The 8,028-nt window shown below is 41.3% G+C and overlaps 1 protein-coding gene across 2 annotated transcripts in view; it reads left to right on the top strand.

The window, feature by feature from the left end:
• TBL1XR1 (transducin (beta)-like 1 X-linked receptor 1) overlaps positions 1–8,028 on the top strand; it is a 118,362-nt gene that overhangs the window by 699 nt on the left and 109,635 nt on the right. The gene's annotated exons all lie outside the window — the stretch shown is intronic.

Here is an 8,028-nt window from a genome sequence, read left to right as displayed (position 1 = left end):
AAAAAAAAAAAAAAAAAGCTTTTTTGCACTTCATAGGGGATTCTCTTCGCCTAGGCTTATCCCCCTCCCAAACCCTGGTGCAAGTTGTGCATTGCATCTTCTAGACAGGCTGGCAGGGTTGATGCAATGTATACGTTTTCTTGGTAGAGGGTATAGGTCCTGCAATAGCACAACATGTGGCTTGTTATTATTGTTGTGCCCCCGAAAGGGTTAAATTGATCGTGTTGTTCCAGGTGAATTTAATCTTTCATCACCGAATTTCCTTCTAAGGCAGCTTGAGAGAATAAAAGTCTCCCCTCCCTTGTCTTTTGCTTTATCCCCCGAAGAGCAAACTTTATATGTGCTTTATGGCAGAGGCTTGTTGCTGCAGATGACACGTGAGTCTGGAGGAAAAGTTTGGTTTGTAGGTCGCTGTGTAGGAAAGTGAAGTTTGCTGGTGAAGTTTTTACTACTCTCCAGTGTGCTCAACTTCCTCGTTTTCCTGTCTGTGTAAATCAAATTCCTAACTGATCTATGGGGGAGATCACAAAACGTATTCCTCCTTTATTATTGAAGCAGGAGAGGTATGATCAGGAGAACCAAGTCTTTGTTGTGTAAAAAAAAAAAAAATATTCTGGGCTTGTCTGATTCTCTTTCCTGTTCTGCAGTACTAAAATAAATGTCTGAACACGTTGAGCATACAAACAAGGTCCTTTGGTGTTGGCGGTCTCTACCCTTTAGGTGTTCACCAGGGCTGTGGTTTGTGCCCCTTTGAGGGAGAGGGCACCATTTGCAAAATTGATGTTTGGGTTTTGAGTTGTACCTGAGCTTTTGGGTGCGCCGGGCAGTTTTGGGCCCTCATCTTGCTCTGAGCAACCTTAAGGCTTGTCCGTATGAGGCTCATGCTGGATTTGGGGCCTTCCTTTGGTTAACACGCATGTGTCCGTCTTCTCGGAATACATTTCAGAATACATTTGATCCTGCAAACTCTTTTGTGTGTCCTTGAATTTAAGGAAGTGGGTACGTGTTCGTGGATGAGCGTGTGAAGGGTTTTTTTTTCCTCATAGCCATAGGAAAAAAAAAAAAAAGGGCCACGCTGTTACGGTGGTGGTGCTTGGGGTGCAGGTGGTGCCCTATAGATGATTGTAGAAAACTTTCTGTGGTTTCTCATAGTGATCTTTTTTCTTTCTTGTCCTTTGGTTAAGATCTAATGGAATGTAATGTATTGTATTATTTACTTAAGATCACCTGAGCCTGTACACTGTCACTGTCATAAGTTTTCTTGGGGGAAGGTGGATTTCTCTCCATGAGAACAGGGTTCATGTGGAACTGTGTCTTGGGAACTTGGTGGCATGCCTCCCAAACTGTTATTGAGAACACCTGGAAAAGACTTAGTTCTCACTCCATGAGGAAAGGGGAAGGAAATGTAATTTAAATGTATGAAAGGAATTGGGGTTTGGCTTTTGGGCTTTTTAATTTTTTTTTAAGACTGTGCAAGAGTTTATGATTTTGTTCCTTTAAACGTGCACAGCCATAATGCATGTGCGTAGCATAAAGAATGCAATAATTACAGGAGATTCTGTTGCTTAAGCTTTTTTCCCCTTCAAACAGGTAGTTATGATTTTTTTTTTCTGTGAGTTTTTTTTTATACGAATACTTCTTTCAGTTTTACTCTATATATGGTAATTATTGATGTTTGTGTAACGCTTTGAAGTTGTAAGGCATGATATAAGTGCTAAGTACCCAACAGCAGTACTTCATAGTCATTTTCCCATCATGAAAGAGTTGGATGCTAAAAAGTGCTACAGCCCTGAGCATAAAGAGGCTCTGGATGGATTAGGGGAAATGGTCAAAACTGCTTATAATGTTGTTTTCAGGTAATATTTTTTAGTTAGGAAGAACAGATCTGAATAATATAAAGCAAACTGAGTTATTTTACCTAACTTGATTTTGGTTCTGGAATTTAATTTAACATGGGCTTCACATTTGAGTCAGAACGTGTTTGCTGTTACGAGTTTTGTAGTGGCAGTAAAGACCCACATCCTACAAGGATGTAATCGTGCAGAAGTCAGGAAGTCCTGTAAAGAAACACACACAACTTTGTGAACATCAGCGGTCTAGCTCTGCAGATGTCTGTGAAGTTGCTCGCAGAAGTTAAGTGTGTTTTGTATTAGTGGTGGGCAATAGGATGTGAATCTTTCATGACAGCGATAGTCTTTTGGTATCACGGCGCCGTTAAGCGTTTTGGGGAAAGCTAAGGGAGTGGCAGGCGTGACACCTTTCCTTCACTAATCCTGTTCCTTTGCTCATCTGGAGTCCCAAGAGATAGCCACCCCCCCAGTTTTTGCTAGCTTTGCCTGTCTCTTCCCTCCCCCCTGGACCCATAGCAGCTCAGGATCCTGGTGCCGGTGTGAATTCTGACACCTTGCTGGAGAGGACACTACTGGCAAGCAGAGAAGAACAGACACAGACCTGCCGCCAGCTCTTCCCCTTCTGAACTGGGATAGGGAGGTCGTAAAGTGGTCCGATCTCCGCTTGGGAGAGGAGGGCAAGGACAGGGTGTACTGCAGGACTGTGTTGTGTCAATACTGCAATTTTGTGATACTGAAATGTATCATACTGAAGTACAACTCGGTTTTAACCTAGTGTTGTTTATATTGAGACTTGTGATACTGTTATGTGTACTGACCATGCTTAATGTGTGTGTTTGCGCATGTGTACACACACAGAGTATAGGGTGTAATAATGACTATATTTAAAGCCCTAAACATCAGCTCATGCAAGTAGCTGCAGGTTGGGAGAGAAGTGAAAGTGTGTATGCGCACTTTGTAATTATGCATGTTTGGCTCCTACAAAAAGTGACTGCTGCGACAATATACTTGTTGCAGGTTCATTTTGAAATATAAATGTAAGTGTTTGTGTTAGGTGAAGAAGTGTCAGAAGTTTTCCATTAGGAACTATGACTGACAGCTTTTTTCAGTGTTTTTGAGTTGCATTGCAGGATTAAGATAGTACCTTCAAATTAACAGGTGGTGAAGAAAATGTTCCTATGTTCCTGCTATTGATTTAGCTACCCCTGTCCCAAATACATGCAGCTTTTTAAGCACTGCAGGTAGACCATGAAGTTAGATGGTCTTTATTTCTGTAAAGTAGCTTAATGAAAAGAGTGTCTACTAGAAAAAGGTTCATCCAGTGATCCCAGGCAGAATAGATGGAGACCACTTTATTCGTCTCATAATTGGTTTCCTCCGAGATAAAGTATGACAATGAAATGAGGAATAAGAGATATCTTTTCATACGAAATTGTAGGGAGATATTGGCTTTCTTTTAATTTGCAAAATTGAATTAGCTAACTTGAGGTAAGAAGTAGTGAAGATGAGGCAGCATAGCTGTCACTTCATGGGAGTTGATAAGTTGAGTGAAAAAGTACGGAAGTCTGGTCTAGAAATCACTCTGCCAGTTTGGGTGAAAACTGTGAACTTCTTCCCCTCATTAGGGTTCTGTCTTGTGGTATCTCATCCAAGATGAGAAGGCCCTTTTCTTCCTTCTCATAATGAAAACAAGGCTGAAATTGTTTGTACAAAATGCCCTGGAGTCTTAATGACCGCGTTTGAGCTTAAGTTGAGTTTTCCTTTGGTTCTGAAGGATCTGTAGAACCGTAAGTCAGCTTGCCCTCCGAGACATTGATTTTTTTTTAATACTTTACCACAGTTTTCTGTGACATCCTTTAGACTCTCCTTTTTATATTGCTAAGGAGCCTTACAAAAATTCTTCCTTGATAAGAAATAAGTGGTCATTCCAAGCTGGAGGGTGCGTGACCGCAGGGGAAAACGCACAGGCCGGTCGGGTGCGTAGGATCTCACTGGCTTGACTAGCCACAGAGTGAAATTGCAGGTGTTGCGCCTTACCCCTGCTCGCTCGCTTTCTTGGATGGGCCGACTGCTGGAAAGACTTTAGAGAATACTTTCTTACCTGTAGAAATAATAATGTAAAAGGCTTGGTGAATTGGTGTAGCTTTCTGAAAAACATGCTGAAAGAAATTCCGAAGTGATGAGGAGGAGTTTTACAGAATTGCCTCAGCCAATGTACGCGGCATCTTTCAAAGAGTCCCCTCTTGGTCTTTGAATGTAAGCGTACGTGGCGTAATTCAGTGCTACATAGAGATACTAAGGTCTTTCTAAACAGGTTAGCTTGAATACCAGAAGCAACATACCTAGATATGCTATCAGACTAATGCGTCCTTTTTTTCAGGACAAGTAACGCATGCAGACCAGGCATCAACCTGGTAGCGCTCGGGATGGTTCAGTGCCGGCACGTGGCCCTTCGTGGTGCTGTGTACAGCCCGCACAGCTCCGAGAGAGCTGCCCAGCACGGCGTGGTGGGAGCGGATAGCGAGCCCCTGGGTTTGGGCTGTTGTTCTGCTTGGTGCAAACGTGACTCTTATTAAGAAGAGTCTGCATCTGTAAAGTAAGATATTCATACAGTCCTATTTTCGAAGATGCTGGGTCCCCACAGTTTCATGTGAAGTTGGTAGTCTCTGTGTGTGCTTAGCGTTTCTAAAAATCAAGTCTTGCATGTGGTTTGCTGGCTTCTGCAAACTCCCGTTAGGGTGTAGTTTCTGTTTCTTTCTGGGAGCAGTATTAGTAAAAGGCTATGTTGTGTACTCTGACTTGTGTTTATTGTTGTAATTCTTAAGTCTCCATGTTGCAAAGGAGCAATCTTGTTCATTAGTGATGTCTAGCAGTAAAAAATCGGAATCATCCAGAGAAAAAACAGTTGTTTTCTTTTTTTTTCTTTTATGATCCGAGATTCAGTTCAATATCTGTTCAGTGTAAGCGTGTATTACAGAGACTCTCTCTACAACCATGTGCCATATGGAGACATACTGAGTGTCATTTCAGATCGCTGGAGGTGCATTGCTAGAAATTTTAGCTGGTGTGGTGTGAGTAGTAGGCCTTCCCTTCCCCCTCAGCAGGGCAATAGTTTTGCCAACCTGGCAAGGCGGGCAAGCAGCTGTCTCTGCAGCTAATGCTAGTGCCCCTTTTAACCCGTTGGTGGGTTTGGGGAATGATTCAGTCGCTTCCCCGGCTGCATGCAGAGCTCCCACTGAACCCCACTGACGTCAGGCCGATGGTAGATTTTTATGAATTAGGACTGTGAAAGTGACTCTGGAAACTTTCCTGTTCTGTACGCAGCTACGTGCCTGCTGGCGGCGACTAGAGAGCATACAGAAAAGATCTCTGTACAGCCTATTCGTGGAGTGTTTTTCCAAGGTTATGAGTTAAGGGTCAAATACTTACTATTCATGAAAATGTAGTGCTAAATACTGTGCCCAGTGCCAAAACCACAGAAATTGTCAAGGTTTAGAGCCCTAAATATAACCTATCCTAAAAGTTGCATCCATTTGACATTAACAGTGTTAAAAGTTCAGGCTCTTCACATGGATGACCTATCGCAGGCAGACTCTGAGCTGGGAATTTGCCTGATTGTGAGCACACACGAGGTGAATTTCAATCCTCTGATGGTTCCCTAAAAGTAGCAGGCAAAGAAGAGACAGTTTGATTTCTTGGAAGAAGTTGCCCAGGCTGGCCGAGGAGAAGAATAACAAGTTTTATAGCTCTTTTGTGTTTTTTGGACAGGCTGATTAATGCTCAAGTGTCAGCATGACTTCTGAAAATACATTTTTGCCTTGTAAAAATAGTAATAAAAAGATTTAATTATTTTTCATTTATCATTGATATTGGTCTAACTTACATGTCCTGTTGGAACAAATGAGATTTTTGCCATTAGTTTCAGCAGCTGAGAGAGTGTTAAGTGTGGCTGAAAGTTTTACCTTAAAATACCAATTGATCTTAGCAGAGCCGATAGGTCTTTCTGTTGACCCTCCCCCTTGCTTCCAGGTCTGTTTAGCTCACAGAAATTATGAGACCGTTTCCTCTTTTAGGTTAAGTCTAAATTTGTGGGGAAAAAATAGTTTTGATATTGCCTAGACCTATGGGGGAAATAACAAGAGATCTGGGTCAAAAAAGTAGGACGTGCAAGATTTAGAAGCTGTTGAAGTGTATTTATTTGTCCTATATTAGGTTAAAGGAAGTATTGGTGCTTTCAGTTTGGCAATATGTCCTTCAGTCTGCGGTGTTCTGTGAAGGGAAGACAACTGTTAAACAATGAATCACAGCTAATTTTTGTACGGATGTCAACATTCTTCTCTAGTGCAGAAATTTTTGCTTGGATATTAACACAAACATGCATCCCTAAATACAGGCTCTTCGCAATAAATTTTAATTAGGAAGTGCTTTGTAAAAATATGGATTTTTGCCATGATGATATTTGTGAATCTGTAACATATTTACTTTGGGGTTACGTTTGTTCAGATTTAATACTTTTTAATGTACTTTGAAAGCAAAGTTAGCACAGATGTGGATGGAGGAAAATGAGGAACAGTGTTGTCAAAGCATCTATTAATGTTGACATCAAATAAATTGTGCTAGAAACATATCTTGTGTAGTAGTAGATTAGCTGTTTTCCTATAGCTAATGCAGCAGATCTGGGGTTTAGAGAAGCGGGGTCTGTACCTGCTGTATAACACGAATGTTTTGCTGATGCAGACGTGGTACCTGATTTTTCACTTTATTTCAAATGCACAACTAAATTTCACAATCTGGTGTGTCTTGTTTAGACTGTAAATTTCTAGCACTGTGTAAGATGAAAAAAGTCAGGAGTATGAAACTTCAATATGTTGCATTGCGATAAAACTTAAACAAAAATACAGCGAAACAGCCTACTAAGCAGTTTTGGTGAGCTTAATCTGATAGCAAGAATGGATATCTAAATGTAGCTGATTAATAGAAACCAACTTTATTTTTTAAGAGCTTTTGCCATTATAGTAAATATTTGTCACAATTGTTTGAGTTGTAAGAAAAATGCTTTGTATTTCTGTGACTGTCTTCCAGGGCAGATTCTGAATGGCCTTTGATTACATTAGAAATATCAACGTGTTTATCTAAACTGTTGGCAAAGTCCATGTTAGTTGGTTCCTCTACTGTCTACACATGCAAGGTTATTGTGATATGGATTATTTATTTCTAGTTCATTGAGGCCCTTTGTAAGATGCTTTCTTACAGTACATATAGTACAGACTAAATACACGTGAAATTAAGTTCTAAGAGTCTGTTCCATTAAAAACAAACAAAAAGCCTCCTTGACTGTTCGGTCGTCCTGTTGAGATGCCCTCCCAGATATATTACTTTCTGGTAAAATTGACGGGCGTTGCTTACGTCTTAAAAATCAACAGTCTGCTCTCTGCGTGGTTCTGTGGGCTGGTTGTGGAAGCACCAAACTGAATATTCTGGTCGGTCTCCTCTCATTGTCCCTGTGCCTGGGACACAGCTGGGGTGCCGTGTTAGAGAGATCCTGGTTGCTTGTATGTACTGGGTCACAAAACTGAACTTTTAAAGGTTCTGTGTGTACTGACAGAGATGCTAAGAAGAATTTAAAAAATAACGTGAAGGATAAGGGGATGGAAACTTTCAGAGGTAGCCAGGCAAAACACTTCTGATGTGTTTTGACTTGCTCTTTGACGCTGTGGATGACTTCATATGAGAGACTCGGAGAGTATGTGAAATGCAGTGTCAGACTCCGGCTAAGAGTACGTCCATTATGAGATTCTCTGTTGTGCCAGCAGCAAGGCTTGTGTATGTTGGACATTGCTGAAGAGCTCCAGAAAGCTGCATTGATGGTGTTAGAATATGTAAAATCTTACTTGCGTGCTTAATGTGCCTCCCACTTTCCCAGTTGTGGTTTGTAACTACCCGCTTGTGGAACGGAGTTTTTTCAAGGTGAAAAGAAAGAAATGTACTGTTTCTAAAAACACATGTTCAGAGATCAGGTCGGATTTCATTTGCATTAACGTTACTGTAAATGGTGAAAGTTTGGAACTGTAATGTACTTCCATGTGCCTATTGCTGCCTACTTTCATTTGTTGGTCTGGTGCTGTTGGGCCTACTGCTGTTCTGTGTGATTAAAATACCCCCCCAAGCCACACTCCCC

Source organism: Haliaeetus leucocephalus, unplaced genomic scaffold, assembly GCF_000737465.1.
Source record: "Haliaeetus leucocephalus isolate CR32 unplaced genomic scaffold, Haliaeetus_leucocephalus-4.0 Scaffold362, whole genome shotgun sequence".
Lineage (NCBI taxonomy): Eukaryota > Metazoa > Chordata > Aves > Accipitriformes > Accipitridae > Haliaeetus > Haliaeetus leucocephalus.
Note: the sequence above shows the minus strand (reverse complement) of the source record. Positions and strands in the feature narration are given on the sequence as shown.